This window comes from Brienomyrus brachyistius, chromosome 14 (genome assembly GCF_023856365.1).
Source record: "Brienomyrus brachyistius isolate T26 chromosome 14, BBRACH_0.4, whole genome shotgun sequence".
Lineage (NCBI taxonomy): Eukaryota > Metazoa > Chordata > Actinopteri > Osteoglossiformes > Mormyridae > Brienomyrus > Brienomyrus brachyistius.
In genome coordinates, this window is record NC_064546.1 from 23,541,129 (window position 1) to 23,560,170 (window position 19,042).

At 47.1% G+C, this 19,042-nt stretch overlaps 1 protein-coding gene across 2 annotated transcripts in view; it reads left to right on the forward strand.

The window, feature by feature from the left end:
• Positions 1–1,796: 1,796 nt before the first annotated feature.
• The window catches only part of LOC125708131 (leucine-rich repeat and fibronectin type-III domain-containing protein 2), an 85,788-nt gene continuing 68,542 nt past the window's right edge, over positions 1,797–19,042 (forward strand). For both annotated transcript variants that reach the window (XM_048975698.1, XM_048975699.1), the window contains exon 1: positions 1,797–2,081. The gene's annotated coding sequence lies outside the window, so the exon portion shown is untranslated. The remainder of the gene's footprint in view (positions 2,082–19,042) is intronic.

A 19,042-nucleotide genomic window follows, 5' to 3' on the forward strand; every position in this document is an offset into this window, starting at 1 on the left:
AGGGGCAGCCTTGGGGAAAAAACATGCTCTTATGAGCGGGAGAAGGTTATAGCTCCCATCCTCTGATGCTTTCAGAGTTGCACTGCATTACGTCTTGGACATGTCATTCCTATAAATGATCGCGATCATGAAGAACTTCTGGTATGATCCAACATCCATTTGGGTGTGTGCCTTTGGCCTAATGATTGGGAGTGCTACAGAATTAACAAAATTTCTCTTTAAAAACCTCATAAAATGAGCTTATGACTGAGGTATTACGTTTTACGAGGCGTTGTGTACCATATATCATATCATGCCATCGATTGCATGCGATCTCTCATTTAAATGTTAATCCACTGACCGGCAACGCTAAATCCATCTGATGGCGCAGGAAGTCCCGACTCTTTCAAAGCTGACCGGCAGGGCTGAAGTCAAAGGCAGCCGAAGGCTCTGGTTGCAATGAAAGAACACGCTGGTGTAAGTGGATCCTTTATAAAATCATAGCATCGTTACGCCCAGTGGCTAAAACGCCGGATTCGCAGATGTAGAGAGGAATAAATGAATGTGGAACTATGGCTTGTATGAATCATTCCCACAAGTGGTCCCCGGTGGTCAGGGGCGCCCTTTGTTATTCCCAGAGCTGCTTTCTCACGCGCTTTAGACGCGTCGCGGTTTCAATCCGGCTAATTACCCGCTATTAGCATTTGCTGGATTCATGGTTCAAATATATCCCTAATTTATCAGGGAGATGTAGATAGGATATATAAACCTGGATTTTGTTCATTAATAATCGCTTTTATAATGCAATTAAAAACAAAACTATTTCTAAGGATTATAATATCACTCATAAACAAACCCAGTCAGGAATACAGATAAACAAACGAAGGCATGAATGAATGAATGAATGAATGAATGAATGAATGAATGAATGAGGGAAAGATTTGAAGGCCATGGCGCCCTAATGATGATTATCAGACACACGGCGGCTTCGGTCCCGCCGCTGCGCCGCCCTCACACGCCTGCTGGCTGTCACATTAATGACTGCCCTCGCCCTGCCGGGACCACGTCGCCTTCGGCGGCTTTGAGGCCGTATTTTTTGCCTGCTCGTTTAGTCTGTATTTAATTGCATGACGGAATTAAAAGGCGCTCTGGCGGCACCGCCTACAGTATCACACTGCACCCCAGCCCAAACAGGCTGTAGCCGATCTGCTTTCATCATTTGCATTTTTTTCTTCAAATTGCAGCGTAAAAAGAAGTTAAAGATTTTGTAGTTTTGTTCGTGTTTATAGCGATTGCTGAATTGCAACAACTTGCAAAAACTCGCGGATCTGCTACTGTCTTGTCATTTGCTCCTTGCCACCAGATTTAATAATAATATATTTTTAAGCTTTTGTTAATTCATTTTACGTTTAATTCTCAGCCTGCGTTGTAAGTAATTGCAGCACGGTATGGGAGTAAATGGCAGGGGGCAGAAGAGTTGCATGCCTTGCTGGGGTGTGTGTCTGTATCTACCTGCTTCCACTCTGCAGGCTGTACTGTTTGTGCCATCTAGAGATCTTCGTGAGTTCACTGCAGCTGTCTGATGCATCAGCTTTCCTCTATGCAAAGTGATATTTTGTAGGGACTTTTACCTGCCTCTTCCCCGTTTGGAGGCGCCCGAATAACTGTTTTGACCTGGTTTGGAGGTATTTTGTGCTTTTTCAGTATTCTTGAAAAAAAAAAAAAAAGATAATATAAAAAAGCAAGTTTGCTGGAATAAGCGACCGAAAGAGGCTGAGGTGAAGACTACCGGCTGGGTTGCAGTTTTGTTCTGTAAATGTACCGGAATTTTTCGGCTTGGAGCTTCATTTCTTTTCGACTCTGCTGGAGAGGAAAGTATCCGAGTGCGATGCCATAAAGCGTCTGCGGCAGTGCGGGTCGCCCTGCTGTCTCCAGCAGCCGGGGAAGGAAGGAAGGGAGGAAGGGTGCGCCTTCGCGGTCCGCTTCTGCATGCTACCTTTAGGAATCAGAAGAGGATGCCCTGGATCCATACTGGAGTAAAAACGGTACGGCAAGATCGAAGAGCCCGGTGCAATACTATGGATATGTGTCCGTTTATCAAGGTAGGGAGAAACGAAGCGTCTTATTATATGTTTAATGGTGATGCCGATGCAGGTTTCACAAAGAGCGTTTGAACTCCTCTGGTTACTAACTGTCATCCGTGTAAGACTTTATAAATCCATTAAAAAGGACAGGCTGTTATTCGTGGTTTGCAACTGTAACGGTATGATAAGGTAGATAGTGTCTGGTTTATTTCCCGAGACCTGGATGTTTCCCTGGATGTTTCGGCATTCAGACCTGTCAGTGGTGCCCAAATCTCCGTTGCGTTTCCCGCCGTTAATTACGATGCATGTTGTCCTCATTGTGCAGACAATCGGCAGCTTTAACCCGCAAACGAGCTTCTGAAAAGTCAAAGTGATGAAACTTGCCTGGTTTTCAGTACCAGATCTGAACACATCCCTATGTGCTTCTGCATAAACTTCCATTAACAAATTGTTTAAATGCCCTAAGAGCAGAGTGGACCTGCTTAACAATGACCTTCTTCAGACCAGATAGCCGTAGAGGGGCGGCCACGGAGCATAAATCCATCCTTTCAAACACCCTGCATGCAGGATTAGGGGCTCCGTCCAGCCCGCGGGGTGAAAAGTGAATTACAACATAATTTATGATTATTTCTGAAATAAGCATTACAGGAAAGGGGAAAATATCCTTTGAGGATACCTTTGGACAGCTGACTTCCTATCTGCATGTTACACAATGAATGACAGTGTACCGTTATAGATACCGCTACGTTAATTTCTTGGTGACGAACTAATTGTACGTGTCTGTGTGTTTCCATGTATCTGCGTACGCACAAAGCATTTTAAGAGCTGCCGGGTAATAATGATTTGTAATTACTATTTCAGCAAATGAGCCCGAAATCATTTCGGTTATAAACTGATCAGCGCGACGTGTGTTTTATGTTAAATGCTCTAGCTGCGCCTGTCTGCGTGTCTGCGTAATTCCGACATCCGATCTATACTTTATTAAATGCCACTGCACCAACTTTTTTGAAAATCGTGTGCTTGCTTTACTTTCCCGTCGTTTATAATGCTGACGCTTTTGCTAATATGCACTCGGGACTACGGTAAGTAGAGGTAAGATCGCAAGTCCGCAGCAGTTTACCTTCGTGTATCTGCTGTTGTCCGTGGCTTAAGTGTAAGGCGTGAACTTACGGCTGCTACACCGAATACGAATTAGAGTGCAAGGCAGCTGATGCTAATAGTATGTTAGCATAATAATGCCTTTATTACGAAGCGACAGCATGTTTCCTCCTGGAGGGATAAAGCGCTCCTGTAATGTACAACTACCCTGCGGACGGCCGATTCAGCACCATGGACAGATCGCAGGAGAAACGCGACTTTCCCCTTCAATTTAGACGTTTTGAAGAAATAACGTAAAACAGAAAGTGTGTCACCCAAGTATATGTGACTGAATGCACAGGGCATGCCCCTCTCCGTGTAATAATTATGATGCCTTGATATTATCATCTCTCATATCAATACCGATAAGGGATCTTTACGCGTTGTTTATTTGCGCTGCATTGCTCGCTGGTCACTGTTGGTCAGGACCGCTAACATGCAACAGGCAATAATTAATTCTTTCCGATGTACAAACACAAAAAACACGCCCAGTTCGGAAATTAGACTAAAGTGCAATAAAAACCATACTGGGGTGACCAGAAGTACCACGAATTCTGTCAGGATCAATCCAAAACATATCCCAGGGTTTAACATTAATGGCGCGTTGGATGTCTAATAAAGGCAGATTTACACGCGCGCACAAATACACGCGCACACACACACGCGCACACACACAGAGAGAGAGAGAGAGAGAGAGAGAGAGAGAGAGAAATCAGGCATAAACCTAATCCCATCTATGATAACCCTAACCCTAACCCTTACCCATCCCTAATCTTAACCATAAGTAACCAAACAAAAGATAATTAAGACCTTTTCGCATTTTTATTACAGTCACAGCTTTTTAGAGTTTTACCTTGTGAGGACGGGAGAATTTAAAAAGTAACATGTCTATCACATTCTCTCTCTCTCTCTCTCTCTCTCTCTCTCTCTCTCTCTCTCTCTCTCTCTCTCTCTCTCTCTCTCTCTCTCTCTCTCTCTCTCTCTCTCTCTCTCTCTCTCTCTCTCTCTCACACACACACGTTTACATTTGTCAAAATTTACGGTATGTTGAGTTTAAGATCATTTTGGTGAGAGGAGGAGTACGGTGGAGGAACACACACTATCCTGGGAGGGAGAGTGAAAACCCAGGCTGCAGGGTAACAGCTGGCCTTAATACTGTAGGCTGACCAGCAGCTGTGCAGAGCCGCCCTTTTTCTGTCGATTTTGGTATAAAGTTTCCAAAAGCCTTTTTGTGATGCCTGTGGACACATTTAACATGTCTTTAGCACTACCCCTCTTTAAAATATTAATATTATATTTGTAATACTGCATAATTACTGGATTTTTTATGACCAATGGGCTAGGTGGTCTTCTCAAGGTCGGGGTGGCGCGGGGGGATACCAGAGAAGTCTGATTTAATTTGATTTTAATTAATTTGATATATCTTGCACCTAATTCATAACTCATATAGACACAGAGTTGATAATCCGTCTTACAGACATTTAATAGACTCGTGTTAGTGATGAAATATTAGGTATATTTCCCTGAGTGTCTTATATGCTAATGCCTTTGCCCAGTACAGCCGTAGGTCTGCTGGAACTGGTCTATCAATTTGATTAAAAAAGTATGAATCTGAGCCTGGCTGCACACAGTGGAGGAGATTTGCAGAGATCCTGATTCTCACAGCGGGTCCTGCCACGCAAACGTGCCGCCATCTGCTCTTCCCGGCTTGTTGCGAATTAGCTGCAGGCGTACGCCTTTCTGCAGGAGGCCGCGGACCCATTGCCAGTGGACGGGCCTCTTGACTTGAGCCTGAATCACTCCCATCCAGGATAGGATCGTTCAGCCTGAGAGAAAGTTCAGCTTGTTCACCAGCTTCCGCCTCTCCTGCACTGAGGATCTGCATTGTCACGTGTCACGCACGTTTTTCATGTGTACTGACGTGAACCCGGATATTAGTGAAGTACATGGCCAGTGAGGGAATGTCTCTGAAATAACAAAGTAAGAACTGTAATGATAAAGGTACCTGCTTCGCAAACTCACTGGACACCTTCTTTGTCTTTGCGTTTGGTTAGATCTGGAAGAGACAAGCATGTACCCTGTGATGTTCTGGCTTCCCATGTGAGGTGAAGCCACTGCAAAGAACAGCCAGGCATGACAGTTATATCCCAAAGGCGCACAAACGGCACGTGTCACCTTGTTTATGTGGTGTGTTGTGACTCCAGGGATAACAGTCCATTCAGTAAACAGTCACAGAGTCAGGCACTTTTCATTTACACAGCGTATAAAAGATCATCTCTGGTCCATGAATGAAGAGTCCGCACTGTCGCTTATCATTGTTCTTTATGCACTCATAGAATCCCAGCCAGGCTGAAAGATCCCATTGTTCAAGGAAATGAACCCAGCGGAAAATACTTTTAAAGGCCAAACGGAAAATTACAGTTACTAATTAGGAGTTGTAGTGATCCTCTTCATATTTTAATTGAAAAGAACTTGGATGTTGCCATGGTGACGTCGTGAGCAAGTCCCAAAGACCGTAAAATATAGTGTCTGGGGTTACGCTGTACGGAGGTGCTTCTGAAGACCCGTGGTTACCCTGCCCCATCTAGGAAGCTCAATTAGATGATTTATGGGCTGCTAAGGCTGGGAGACCCAGGAGATGAGGGCAATAATTCTCACGGCAGCCAAGGTTCTGAAATCCTTGAACCACAGCCTGATGTGGATGAGGCCACTGGCATGCCAGGGGAATCCGCTTCAGACAAGCAGGCCTGCACGCATGCCACACTGCGTTGGCGGGGCAGGCCAGGGTGACCATGGTAACCATCTTTCCATTCCAAATGATGTTGGATTTTCAATAGGCATTGAGGGTTTGCCTCAAAGGCATATATAATTGATTTTAGTCATTCTTAAATGTTTCTCTGTGACCGTTCACTGTATGTGACACATTCCCATACTGACCCTGGAATCGGACATGAGAGTGGTGACCTTTTCCTTAAAGGCAACCGTGAGAGATTTTCCACTGACTCTGAATTGGATCCCTGGCACAGCTGCTCAAGGCTTGGCCCTTTAAAACCCTGCAAATCTACATTATTGTACTGCCTAAAAGTTTGTACGTTAAGTGCCAAACAAGTTTCGGTAAAACCTGTCACCTGAATCCATATTACCCAGTGCCAACAGTGATCTAATGGTGTATCTACCACCTGCCATTTGCTTTTGTGGCAACACCTCATTGGCTGATATCACCCCTTCGGCATGTCTTCCTACCACGTATACTGCAGAATTTATACTACGTTATGACCAGGAATCAAGATTAATATATTGTTGAACTGCTGAATTATGACTATGTAAAAGCAGATTTATAAAATATATATTAAATGTATTACCAAAAAGCTCTCACTGTCAAAACTGTTTGTCACAGAAAAGGAGATGAAATTTTCCGTCCCACCAGAGACTCAGCAAACACACAGGCTCTTCAATCCGACCTTCCCCTGCTAATCCCCAAGCACGTTATTCAATTATTTAGTTGCCAAGCAGTCACTTGCATCCAAAGAAATGTACATTTCATGCCAAATTATCTGAGTGTACAGCTGGATGTTAGCTGCAGTAATACCTGATCAGCCTCTTGTGGGTTTGGAACCTGCAACCTTCCGGACACTGCTTCCTTTGAACATGCAGCCCTCTTTGTACATGTAAAATTTCTCTTGCTATTTTTTGTTTTTTTAAGTCTACATGTTTAATCTTCTCTGACTCCAGTGAAAGTCTTGATGAGTCATGAACCCAAAGCAGCCATGCATGCCTAGATCCAATACCCTCTTGAGATTGTCAAATGCCTCTTAGCTGGCTTCACTGCATGGAGTGGTTAAAAATAAGCACACGCGTGTCGCCAGGCTCACTGGCGATACGGGACCCTGAGTTTCGTTCACATGCTACTGCTTGACTCTCCGTGGAATCCTCGGTCATGCATAAATCCTCGCTCCCTCACACCTGGCAATCACATCTCAGGGAGTGACCTGTGCCACCCTCTATGGGCCAGTCATCACAGTGCGCCCACCTCCGCTTTGGCCCCACCGTCGCCTTCGCAGGAGCATCTCAGCGCAGAGGGCGTCATTCGCGAGAATGAGTCACCATGTGGGACACATGAAAATGAGCCAACACAATAGTTAATTTAGGGAGCGATTACGATGCAAAGCGCTAAAGCACAAGGGGGCAAACGAGGAGAGCTCCACCTGGAGAGGATGGAGAACATCGCTTAGGGAGACGCCATACCTTAAGGGAGCCACAGGATGCTTGTGGGTCTTTTAGAGAATGGAGAGGGTGCATTTTTACAAGGGGGGAGGATTCACAGCCTCTTCATTCAGCAGATGTTCAATTAGTGTCTTCACATCCTTTGAAGTACAATCGAAAATTTATAGGGAACATTGTATATCTTGTACTATCTTCTCTGACAAACAGATGAGGATTCACGGGCATTTTTCATTATATATTGTACATATAAGAAGTTCATTGGGTTCATATTGTGGTCTGCAGCTTGAGGGCGGATGCCCTCCACGTAGGTCACATGGTACAGAAGGGCATCTGAGCAGTGGAGGTACTGCATTAGCATCCTAACCTGGTCAGGCCAGAGTTTCAATCTCTCACACCCACAAACATCCGTCCTCCTTCATATCTCACTGCTTTCTGCCAGTGAAGGTACCTACGGCTGCAGACGTGGCAGTTTGCAGTCCATCGCTCATAAATTCCCTCTCCCCTCTCGTCCTTTTGCCTGCAGTGCTATATGAGAAAATGGTTCATTTTCAGCAAAAGCTGGGTCAATGTCTACTGACTAGATGTCACAGCCCGTTTTAACATCACAAAAGGATACGCAGTTTCTGTTTATTAAGCGTTTAATGGCTCCTGGTATGAAATCGACTGGAATCATTGCACAATCCAGTTCATATTTGCCTTTTTGTGTACACAGGGATGATTGAGTCGCAGTAATATTGAGACTAAAATATGCTGGAAATTTGATATTATTATGTTTAATCACTTTTATAATGTAGTGGGTACAAAGTTCTGTGTTTCCTCCCTGATAATCACTATAGAACTAAAAGTGCCATCATTTAATACGCTGATAATATTTAATAAGATCAAATGTGGAAACTCACACGTAGCACAATCAGCACTTAACACGAAGTGAATAGAATGGTGACGATTATGTGTGACCACGACCAGAGCTGTCAAAATGATGACATCATCATCCTGCGACAAATATAAATGCAGTTTGCTTCAGAGAGCCCTGTGTCCTCGGGGGACCCCAGGAAATGTCAGGAGGTGGGCTATGTGGCCTGGCAGGAGTACCAGCACTGGGAACATCGGAGCGGCAAGGAATCCCTCACTCAGCGACGTGTCAGAGTTGTCCTGCGGCGTCTGCATATGTGACCGCAGCGGTGGCAGAATGGCTGAGCCTGTTATCGGGATGGGGTGGGGGGGGGGATGTGGCCCCATCGCACTGTTTTCATTCTCTGGCGGCGTTTCCAGAAAGGCCGCTGTTATTTATTCAAGGGCTGGTCTCTCTAGTAATGGACCGCTGAGCAAGATGACCGAAAGGTCGAAAGCGGGCAGTTGAGGAGATGTGCCCCCCCCCCGACAGGCATGTGATTAATGGGACCGCCCACGCCGCCACTTTAACCAAATGAAATAAGCATCCATGCTCGTCTCCCTGCCAGGGAGGTGGCTGGGCTGCAGGCCCCGTCACCAGCGGTGTGGAGAAGATGTCTGAGTGTCACTTATATTCCCTCCCCCCCATATTAGCAGCTACACTAACTTGGTTCCTGGGCAGCCGTGCGAGTCAGATTCGGAAGATCTAGTCAGTGAAGCAGGCTGGTTGTGGGTGGGGGTGGGGGGGGGGGGGGGCAGAGTAATCTGGCTTCTCTTGCACTTGCATGTGTTGGTTGGCTGCAGACTGTGACTGGCCCAGGTGAACAGGCTCCACCCACATGCCCAAAAGCAGGCTCCGCCCACATGCCCAAAGCAGGCTCCGCCCACATGCCCAAAGCAGGCTCCGCCCTTTAGATGGGCTTCTTGCTGAAGGAGTGATATCAGATACTCCCGTTGTCCACTATTTCTGCTGACACTTGTGCTATAATTAGAAGACAGCGTAGACTTTGATCGCAAACAACTCTGATATAATACATTTGTTGCCAGTAAACATCAATGCTGAACTGTATCCACATTTATCTATGCCTGGTGCCGACAGAAATTGTCCTGTTGCTGTGACGTGGCACGTTCCATCATCGACGTGTCACTTCTGTTTCCGCAGAGACGCGACGTCTAAAACCTGTTAATCAGACGCCCGGTCGATAGGCCGGTTCATTAATGCGGGCTGCATGGAAGTTCATCGATCGTGCAAGGAGTTTTAAATATCGCAGCCGGCATGCAGCGACATTTTTTTGGCGACGTGAGCTAATGGCTACTGCCTGACTGATGCAGATGGAAACGCCACTAATTGAGCCGCTAATCTGCCGCTGTTGCCCGGGAGCAGACGGCGGTTTGTAGATCGTTACCAGGAGGCTGAGGGGAGGCAGGAGCAATAGGTCTCTGGTGCATTGCCCGGGTTTATGCGAGCGAGGGGGTAAAAATGGAGACGCACAAAGTGCTGTCCTGCAAACGTCCTGGACATCTGCTGCTGGAGTTTCTCGTAAACGGCCCGCATTCTGACGTGTTCTGGAGCCATACAGGGCTCCCAGCTGAAAGCTGATTGGCTCCCGGAGTGCCACCTCCCCTGTCACTCACCGATTCAATACATATTATTGGCTAATGATAACGTCGGCTCCTGTGAATGGATTATGGCCTCTCTTACACCCTCGACATGGCAAATTGAACCATCACCCCTACCTAAGGGAGGTCAGCATGGGGGCTAGGGTCGATGGAAAGTTACGGAGGTGCGTGCCGTGTCACATGACCACCTCAAACAGGTGGATTGGCGGCCATGCTTGTCTAGTACAACAGGCCTTAACGTGTAAAGGTGCAGGAATGCAGCGGACAGGAGCACGTGCTTGTTACATAACAAACCCATATGGTCGACGTGTCTGTTTCCACACTGTGCCGTAATTTAGCGCGGAAATGCAGATGGAAGCGTGGCGTCCCTCTTATTAATAACCGTGCGAATGTGGAGGATGTGCAAAAGGTTAACATATTTTTGGTATTAAATGAAATTTGTCTCACTGTGACAAACAGACTGTTATTCCACCAAAAGACCCCAGGGTGCGATATCAAGCAATTACCGTAGAATGTTGGCACATGTCACACCATCACATGGCGCATGAATCATCGCAACAATCTGTAAAATCCGTCTCAGAGGTGTCTGCTAGTTCAGGTCCCTGGAGACCGAGGGGGAGGTGGACGAGGCCATGGATTTACCTTTGTCCCTTTGATGTCCTTCTCTAAAGACTAATTTCACAGCTATATCCGACCACAAGGATGGCGAGCAAGCCCTCTTCAATTATGATCTGTCTGGGAGAGGGGGTTTGATAGTGGGGCAAGGTTGAGTTTTGTCCTGTGCCCAGGAATTGCATGATATGGCGGGCCTGACCAGACTTGAGGGTGACAGCATGCCAGTGCCCAGCTATTACCTACAATAAACCCAGTTAAAAGGATCCGTGCACAGGGAGTGTTTTGTTTGGCCGACTTCATAGACAGCACTGTATGACACCTTTAAAAGTTTTTTTAAAAGGGTCTGTGAATTTAGTCCTGAGGAGTTCCTGGGGGTGTGGATCTGTGTGTTTAGTCCTGAGGAGTTCCTGGGGGTGCGGGTCTGTGTGGTTAGTCCTGAGATCCTGGGAGTACGGGTCTACGCGTTTAGTCCCAAGGAGATCCTGAGGGTGTGGGTCTGCGTGTTTAGTCCTGAGATCCTGAAGGTGTGGGTCTATGTGTTTAGACCCGAGGAGATCCTGAGGGTGCGGGTATATGTGTTTAGTCCCGAGGAGATCCTGAAGGTGCGGGTCTGCGTGTTTAGTTACGAGGAGATCCTGAGGGTGTGGTTCTGCGTGTTTAGTTCCGAGGAGATCCAGAGGGTGTGGTTCTGCGTGTTTAGTCCCGAGGAGATCCTGAGGGTGTGGTTCTGCATGTTTAGTCCTGAGATCCTGAAGGTGCAGGTCTGCGCGTTTAGTCCCGAGGAGATCCTGAGGGTGCGGTTCTGCATGTTTAGTCCCGAGGAGATCCTGAGGGTGTGGGTCTATGTGTTTAGTCCCGAGGAGATCCTGAGGGTGTGGTTCTGCGTGTTTAGTCCCGAGGAGATCCTGAGGGTGTGGTTCTGCGTGTTTAGTCCCGAGGAGATCCTGAGGGTGCGGTTCTGCATGTTTAGTCCTGAGATCCTGAAGGTGCAGGTCTGCGCGTTTAGTCCCGAGGAGATCCTGAGGGTGCGGTTCTGCATGTTTAGTCCCGAGGAGATCCTGAGGGTGTGGTTCTGCATGTTTAGTCCCGAGGAGATCCTGAGGGTGCGGTTCTGCATGTTTAGTCCCGAGGAGATCCTGAGGGTGTGGGTCTTTGTTTTTAGTCCAGGGGGGTTTCGCTACGGTCCCGCACTCCAAGCTGCGTTCTCCACAATATGCTCATATTTGAGTAAATATTTAAACATCCTGTGAAGTTAAATATTATTTATGGCAAAAACATCTTTTCTGCTTCATGGGGCAAAATATATATAAAAAAAATCTAACTGCATTTATATTTGTCGCAGCTGCAGTAAGAAAAATCTGCCTTAAACGCGACACTTTTCCAGGAAGACAGGGAAAACGCAACACAAAAACAGAAAGTGCTATTCATCAGCGTATAAATGCAGCATTGTCACGCTATTTTAGCAGCACTTTGGACAGAATCAGGCTGTGTAATCAGTCACTCAGTCAGTCCTATGGGATTTAATCAGAATGGGATAAATTCTGCCCCTGTTTGATGTTCAGACAGCCTGTCTATGGTGCTTTATTGCAACGATTTACGGTGTCATTATTTGATTAGCTACATGGAGTCAATGGCATGTCACTGGTGGTAAAGTTCACTGGATGAATACGGTGTACTCGTAATCTGAAAAGGGGCGTCGATGACCATAGTGTCCGTGGCTGCAGGGTCTCCTGGAGGTCCATCAAGGTGGTACTGTACCACTCGCGCCTCAGTATATCTGCCAGTGCCTCAGTGTGGTCCGGGCCGGGCTGCTGGCCAATACTCCAGAACCACCATATGGCTACTCCTCTGGACCACGTGTGGGGGGTGGGGGGTGTCCTGTGAGCGTCTGCAGGCAGTCAGACTCCCAGCCTTGTCCTTTCTAAATGTTATGGCACTCTTCACACACGTCCGACTGCGGTGAGTTCTAGTGGGCCGTCAGATCTGCGTGGTGCATCTATAAGACAAGAGTCTCCTATCAGCTCTGGAAGTTCCAACTTCAAATCCGCTTCAGCGTTTTCATATTCTCCACGTTTTCATATTCTCCTTACTGTACTCCCTGGTTCCATGCTGTAAATTGCCCCTAATGTGGGATGGTGTTAGCGTCATGTGACAAGCTGGCATCACAATTGAAGTGCGCTAAGTCGTACCCTCACTTCTGTCCAGATGCCCCCTGGACCACTGAGACCCAAGCTGACAATTTCTAAACACGGGCAGAAGGATGGATAAACCTCCCTTCGCTCTCACTCCCCTGGTCATCTGCTGACCAGCCTTTGCTCACATGGACCCGAATGCTCCTCCTCGTTTGGGACCTGCGATGAGGGTGAATGTGCCTCGTAGAAAAGTCAGACAGTAGCGGGAAGCGGCATGATGTTATGGCAGGTAATCAGCCCCCAGAGATTTGTGTAACTGGGCTGAATGACATCAGTAGGGGCCTGGATCAGCTTCCATTCACCTCCACCCCCAAATTCCTCACAACCCTTTCTGATGTCAGCTTAAAAGCCCCCCTCCCCCAGTGGCATGAGTATTCAGACACGACCTTGGTGCAGGAAGAGGAATCTGTGGGACACGGGGCCCCCTACAGGTATCCAGGTTGCTCTGATGAACTAAGAGATGCTCCTTCCATCTGCTAGTGCAGCTTTTCAGGTTGGAAACGGCACAGGAATGACATAAATTAGCCACACAGGGATGTACCGCCACAGTCACAGCACTGATTCACAAATAAAGCGTTACGGGTCACCTGGACCCGTATTCTGAATTCATCACGGGAGATGGGTTTAGCTGAATACGAAGGAGTTTCCATCATTTTTTGTCATGCACAGAGTAAACAGTCACACCATGCAATGAAAAGCTTGCGTTTCACATCCTTCTAGCCACCAGTAAATGCAAATGAAATCTCAAATACAAAAGTAACTGAACATACTTCAATAAGACAATAAGTACGAGTACAGATACAATTATGACAAGCTACACCAGGCTGTCACATAACCTTGCACACTCCCATGGAGACGACGGGCCCTAATTAACCAGCCGTGTCTTTAGCGAACTCTGTTTTTCACAGCAAATTGATGCTATTTTGCACCCAAACACAGATAATAGCGCAGCGTTTTCCAAGGGTCCCTGGAACAGTTTAACCGGTCGATAAGCAATTATTTTCTTTCTTAAGTCAGAGGAAGTGGAACTTCTCCTTTGTTTGTTCGGTGGCCTCGCCGGTCAGGGCTGCTGTTAGACTTTACGCTGCTTCCATTTATACACATGGATGTTTTAGCTAGACAAATACAGGCCAGGTGCATCAATTAAAGGTACAGCAGCCTCGGCCTCTGGGAGGGGCACCGTAAATGATTGCAGATCCTGTGAAAACTACAGTGCACAGCAGTACTGCCGGAGTAGACAGGACGGTACCTTTTACACTGGTAATTACACTGGGAAAATAATCATCATTTGAAAACGGCACCTGCGTTTGTTCCTTTGTATGTTCGTTCGTTCGTTTGTTCGTTCGCTTGCTCGGTGCCACCTGCTCCGAGTAGCTTTACCGGTTACTGGATCCGTGCTTAAGGGCGATTTGCCCACACAAGCAGATGTGCTTAATGCATGCCAGCAATGTGCAGCTGTTGAACTTGGGGGGTGCAGGGGTCTATGCAGGGGGGGGAGGGGCTCTTGGGTGACTCACCTGCCAAAATGTGTTTCGTCAATGGGAGACACAAAGGGAGGTGGGGGGCAGAGGGATGCTGCAGCTAAACGGGAAGCAGGAAGCACTATCTCAATGCTCTGGGGGGCAAACAGCCAGCCAAACGTCTCCGTTCCTGCCTCAGCCCCTTCAGGATGGCTTCTAGCAGTGCAACCTCTCTCAGCAAGTGGCTGATAACAAGCACATAGGGAGGGGAACATTTTTCCTCACCACTGGCCCCCAGAGGGCCTTCCTCCAGACAGCAACCTGGAGCGTCCTTCCAGGACATTAGCGATCACAGGCTCTCTTTGAAGTGCCTAATCCCTAACCGGCCTGGGCCTAGTCACATCTCCCTGCTGAAACCTCCAGAGATCACACTTGGCACGGCTGCTTGGGTGGGGGGGAGGTTGTCCAGAAGGCACATGCAAACTCCAGTGCCAGTGCAGGAACAAACTGGATTAATTCCGGGACATTAACGGATTAGCGTCCGCGTCCGTTACAAAAACAAAAATAAACGCTGCACACAGAACCAAGTCACTTTATTTTTTGAGGCATCTGGTTGTTAGCGGCTCACATGCTTGAAAAGCTGCTACTAAGGGCAGAACATTCCGGAATGCTGTGGAATGTTCCCAGATGTCAGCTGTGCTCTATTCCATGGGACCCCCCCTCCCCATCCCCGAGGCCAGATCTTCCACATAATCGGCTTTGGACAAATGCCAAATTTTAAGCAGATACGTAATGATCATATGTCGTTTCTTTCAACCTGGACCGATGGTCTGATGATCGGTGACGGGAATCTCACCCTGACCTGTACACGGTTGGAGCCAGTCTCCGCACTGAGGCTTTGGGCACACCATGGGAGAGTCACAGGGGGGCCTGTTTTAGTTGATCTCCTGGTGCCCCTCCTTATAGCCCACGGGAGGTTCAGCTTCAAAACCGTTGAGAGGTCAGGTTATCTGGCAGCTCCAACATGGAAGAATTAGCGGCTGTTACCATTGAGCCGAGATCTCCAACCTGGATATCTTCAGCCGAATAAAAAATGACATATTCTACTGATTAAATATATAGAGCAAAACTGCTCAATAAAATATGAGAGCACAGTAGGAGAGCTTCAAAGGCAGCAGACTGCAGGCACAGGAACATCCCAACGGACAAATGCAGCCTACAACAGCGGCCATGTTTACCAGCACTCGAAGCACGCATTTGCATGGGGCCCCTGAGGTTTGGGGCCCCCCTGTCGGCCACAAACAGTCACTAAGCTATATGTTAAATAAACACATTACATATTGGAGCAGCATGTTCCGCTAACCAGGGGCCGGTAAGTGGGGCCCCGGACACAATAACGCTGCCCCCACCTCTCAGAGGTCTCTGCTTACTGGTGTGCTGCTTTGAGTGGTGCCTCTCTTTCCTGCTTTTGGGGGTCAGTTTGCTTTGACATTAATTGGTGCTGATCCTAAGATACTGGCCGTCGAGGAGTCTGTGGCGTGCTTTCAGACGAATGCATAAGTAATGTTTGAATTAATGCGCATTAAGTATGAGGAACAATACAGACTGGTTATTCTCATGAAAGACGACGTGGCGGGCCTGCGCTTCCTCTCTCGTGCCGTGCAGTGACTGCGCCTGTTTTCCGCAAAATGTTTAAAGAAATACGAAGAGTATCAATCACCGGATTCCTTTTTTGAAACTGAACAGCTGTGTCAATTTACTTACTTTGAGTTCCCTGGCATGTGTGCGCGTGTGTGTATGCACGTGTGAATGCGCGTGTGTGTGCATGTGTGTATGCACGTGTGAATGCGCGTGTGTGTGCATGTGTGCATGCACGTGTGAATGCGCATGCGTCTGCAGGAACACGTGCCATTTTCCAGTGGCGTCCACTCAACTGAAACGATAGCAGATGAACAGAAATGAGGCCGATCACTTTGTTTTTTGAATTCTGGGAAATTTAAAAATTGGGGGCATTTGTATCGAATGGGAAGTAATGGTGACATTTAAAAAAATCAGAGCATTATAAGGAAAATAATCGAAGATGGCAGCAAAGGACGACATGGATGCTGACAGTGTGATGGGCGTAGAAGCATCTGATTGGATCTGATTGGTACCATGAGTCTCTGCTGAAGCTCCTCCCATTATCTTCTTAATGCTATTTTTTCACATCTGTCTTCCATTGCTTTGGAAGCTTACAGTAATATATTATGGTGCTTTTAGTTCCTTGTGAGTATGTTATTCACTTCAAGTAAAATTGGCAATGCTCAGGCTTGGACTGGCTATATGGAAAACCGTGGATCTTCCTGGTCGGCCAATGGGTTTGTGTCCCCCCCCCTCCCAAAGGGACCAGGGACCTGTCCTCCCACCCAGCAAAGCCCAGGAGATCCCCGTCTCAGTGGTTATGGGTTTGTGTGTCTGTGTATAGACAAAATGGCAGGACACCACCTAATTCCCATTATACATCTGTTCATACGTCAACAATAATATGTAATACAATCTTAACTTTTTAAGTTTTGATGCTAAATTAAGCTTCATGGTAAATTAGAACCATTTGTGTGGCAAAGACTATGTGTGTGGATTCATTGCATCATCTTTCTGACTTAATTTTTCTCCAGGTAATTTAGAAAAGTGTTTTCCGATACCAGACAAATGCTTAATTGAGGCTAAATAAATGATAGACTTACAAATGTAGCCTTTGGCAAAAAGCAGATTTCAGTAGTGGTATGTGCTTGCTGTGCGTAATAAAAAGTTCACTGGAATCCTTGCGCGAAATGTACTGACAGTTTCCAGTATGAATCCAGTGTTTTACTGGCCACTTTCAGTTGGGGTTCCTGTTATAAACATCTAGTTTCTTGTTTTGTCCAGTCCTGGACCAGACACACTGGGGGGGGGGGGGGGGGGAAATCCTTGGAAATTTGATGATATTGTCTGATACCTTATTTAGACGTACCCCCAGGATGTGAGTGTACAGGCAGCTGGGGTATATCAGTCACAGACAGCCCCCCCCCCCCACACACACACACACCAGCACACACACACCCAGCTTGATGGTCAGGGCTCTGATTTATAGCCTTGCCACAGGGAGAAGCAGATTAAGAGGTGAGAGATCAAATGATCTGGTCTGAGACTGCCACCTGCTGCGACTCGAACATGAATCATGGGAAGGAGGGTGGGCGTCTTTGGCTTCGCCAGAGCCCAATCGCAGGCATTACTTTGGGGCAGACTGTATTACGGTTCCCTAAGGCTGGCTTATTAATGATGTAATACCATTAAGCAATAAGCATGACTGTTAAAGAACTTGGTCGTCTCGATTGACAACTCAGCAGGTGGGAAACATAATGGTGCTCAGTCTGCGTGATGATTTGTGTTTCCATGGCAACTGATCACCAGCCCAGTGCCCACGGGTCTGTTTGTCCCTACCGCCCTATTGGCCCCAAATGGCCTAAATAGTACGTTCGGGTTTATAAAGGGTCAGCTGGGCAGCCTAGCAGGAGAGAAAAGCGGGTGGACTAATGGAGGTCATTTGGAGGAGAGTGTCTGGCTGTGCACCTGCCACGGATCTTTCAGTTTAAGCATTTTCGTTTGAGTGGCAAAGTTGCCTTGTTCCTGTTTCGAGTAATAATGTCCATTTGTTTGGTCGATATCTGCTGCTTGGAACCTTTGTCTTGCCTTCTGACAGACCTCTATCTTCCCTCTACACGCTTCCTGAAGACAAACGTGATGTTCCTGGAAGCTAAGGACTCCTTTGTGAAAAATCTGCACTTCACCCCATTTCTAACCATAGAAAACACAGCACTTGCAGTATTTATCAAATGGCAGGAAATCCAGAAAAGTAACAAACAAATTAATGAATGAAAACCCAGAAAATATATACACTATATTGCCAAAAGTATTGGGACACCTTTCCAAATCATTGAATTCATTTGTTCCATACAAACATTTGCGAAAGAGTGAGTCGCTCTCAGGAGCTCAGTGAATTCAGGCGTGGTACCGTGACAGGATGGCACCTGTGCAGTAAGTCCATTCATGAAAGTTCCTCACTACTAAATATTCCACGGTCAACTGTTAGTGGTATTATAACAAGGTGGAAGCAATTAGGAACAACTCAGCACAAAGTGGTAGGTTATGTAAAATCACCGAGCGGGACAATGCATGCTGAGGTGTGCAGCGTGCAGAAGACGCCCAACTGTCTACAGAGTTAATAGCTACAGACCTCCAAACTTCATGTGGCCTTCAGATTAGCTCAAGAACTTCATGGAATGGGTTTCCATGCCCAAGCAGCTGCATCAAAGCCATACATCACCAAGTGCGGTGGAAAGTGTTAGATGCAGTGGTGTAAAGCACACTGCCACTGGACTCTAAAGCAGTGGAAACATGTTCTCTGGAGTGACGAATCAAGCGTCTCTGTCCGGCAATCCGATGGACGAGTCTGGGTTTGGTGGTTACCAGGAGAACGGTACTTGCCTGACTGCACTGTGCTGAGTGTAAAGTTTAGTGGAGGGGGGTTATGATGTGCTGATGTTTTTCAGGGGTTGGGCTTGGCCCTTTAATTCCAGTGAAAGGACCTCTTAATGCTACAGCATTCAAAGCCATTTTGGACTATTTTGTGGGAACAGTTTGGGGATGGGCCCTTCCAGTTCCAACATCACTGCGTACCAGTGCACAAAGCAAGGTCCATAAGGACATGGATGAGCGAGTCTGGTGTGGAGGAACTTGAATGGCCTGCACAGAGCTCTGACCTCAACCCGAAATCCTGACCTCATCTTTGGGGTGAATTACAGCCCACAGAGACTGTGAGCCA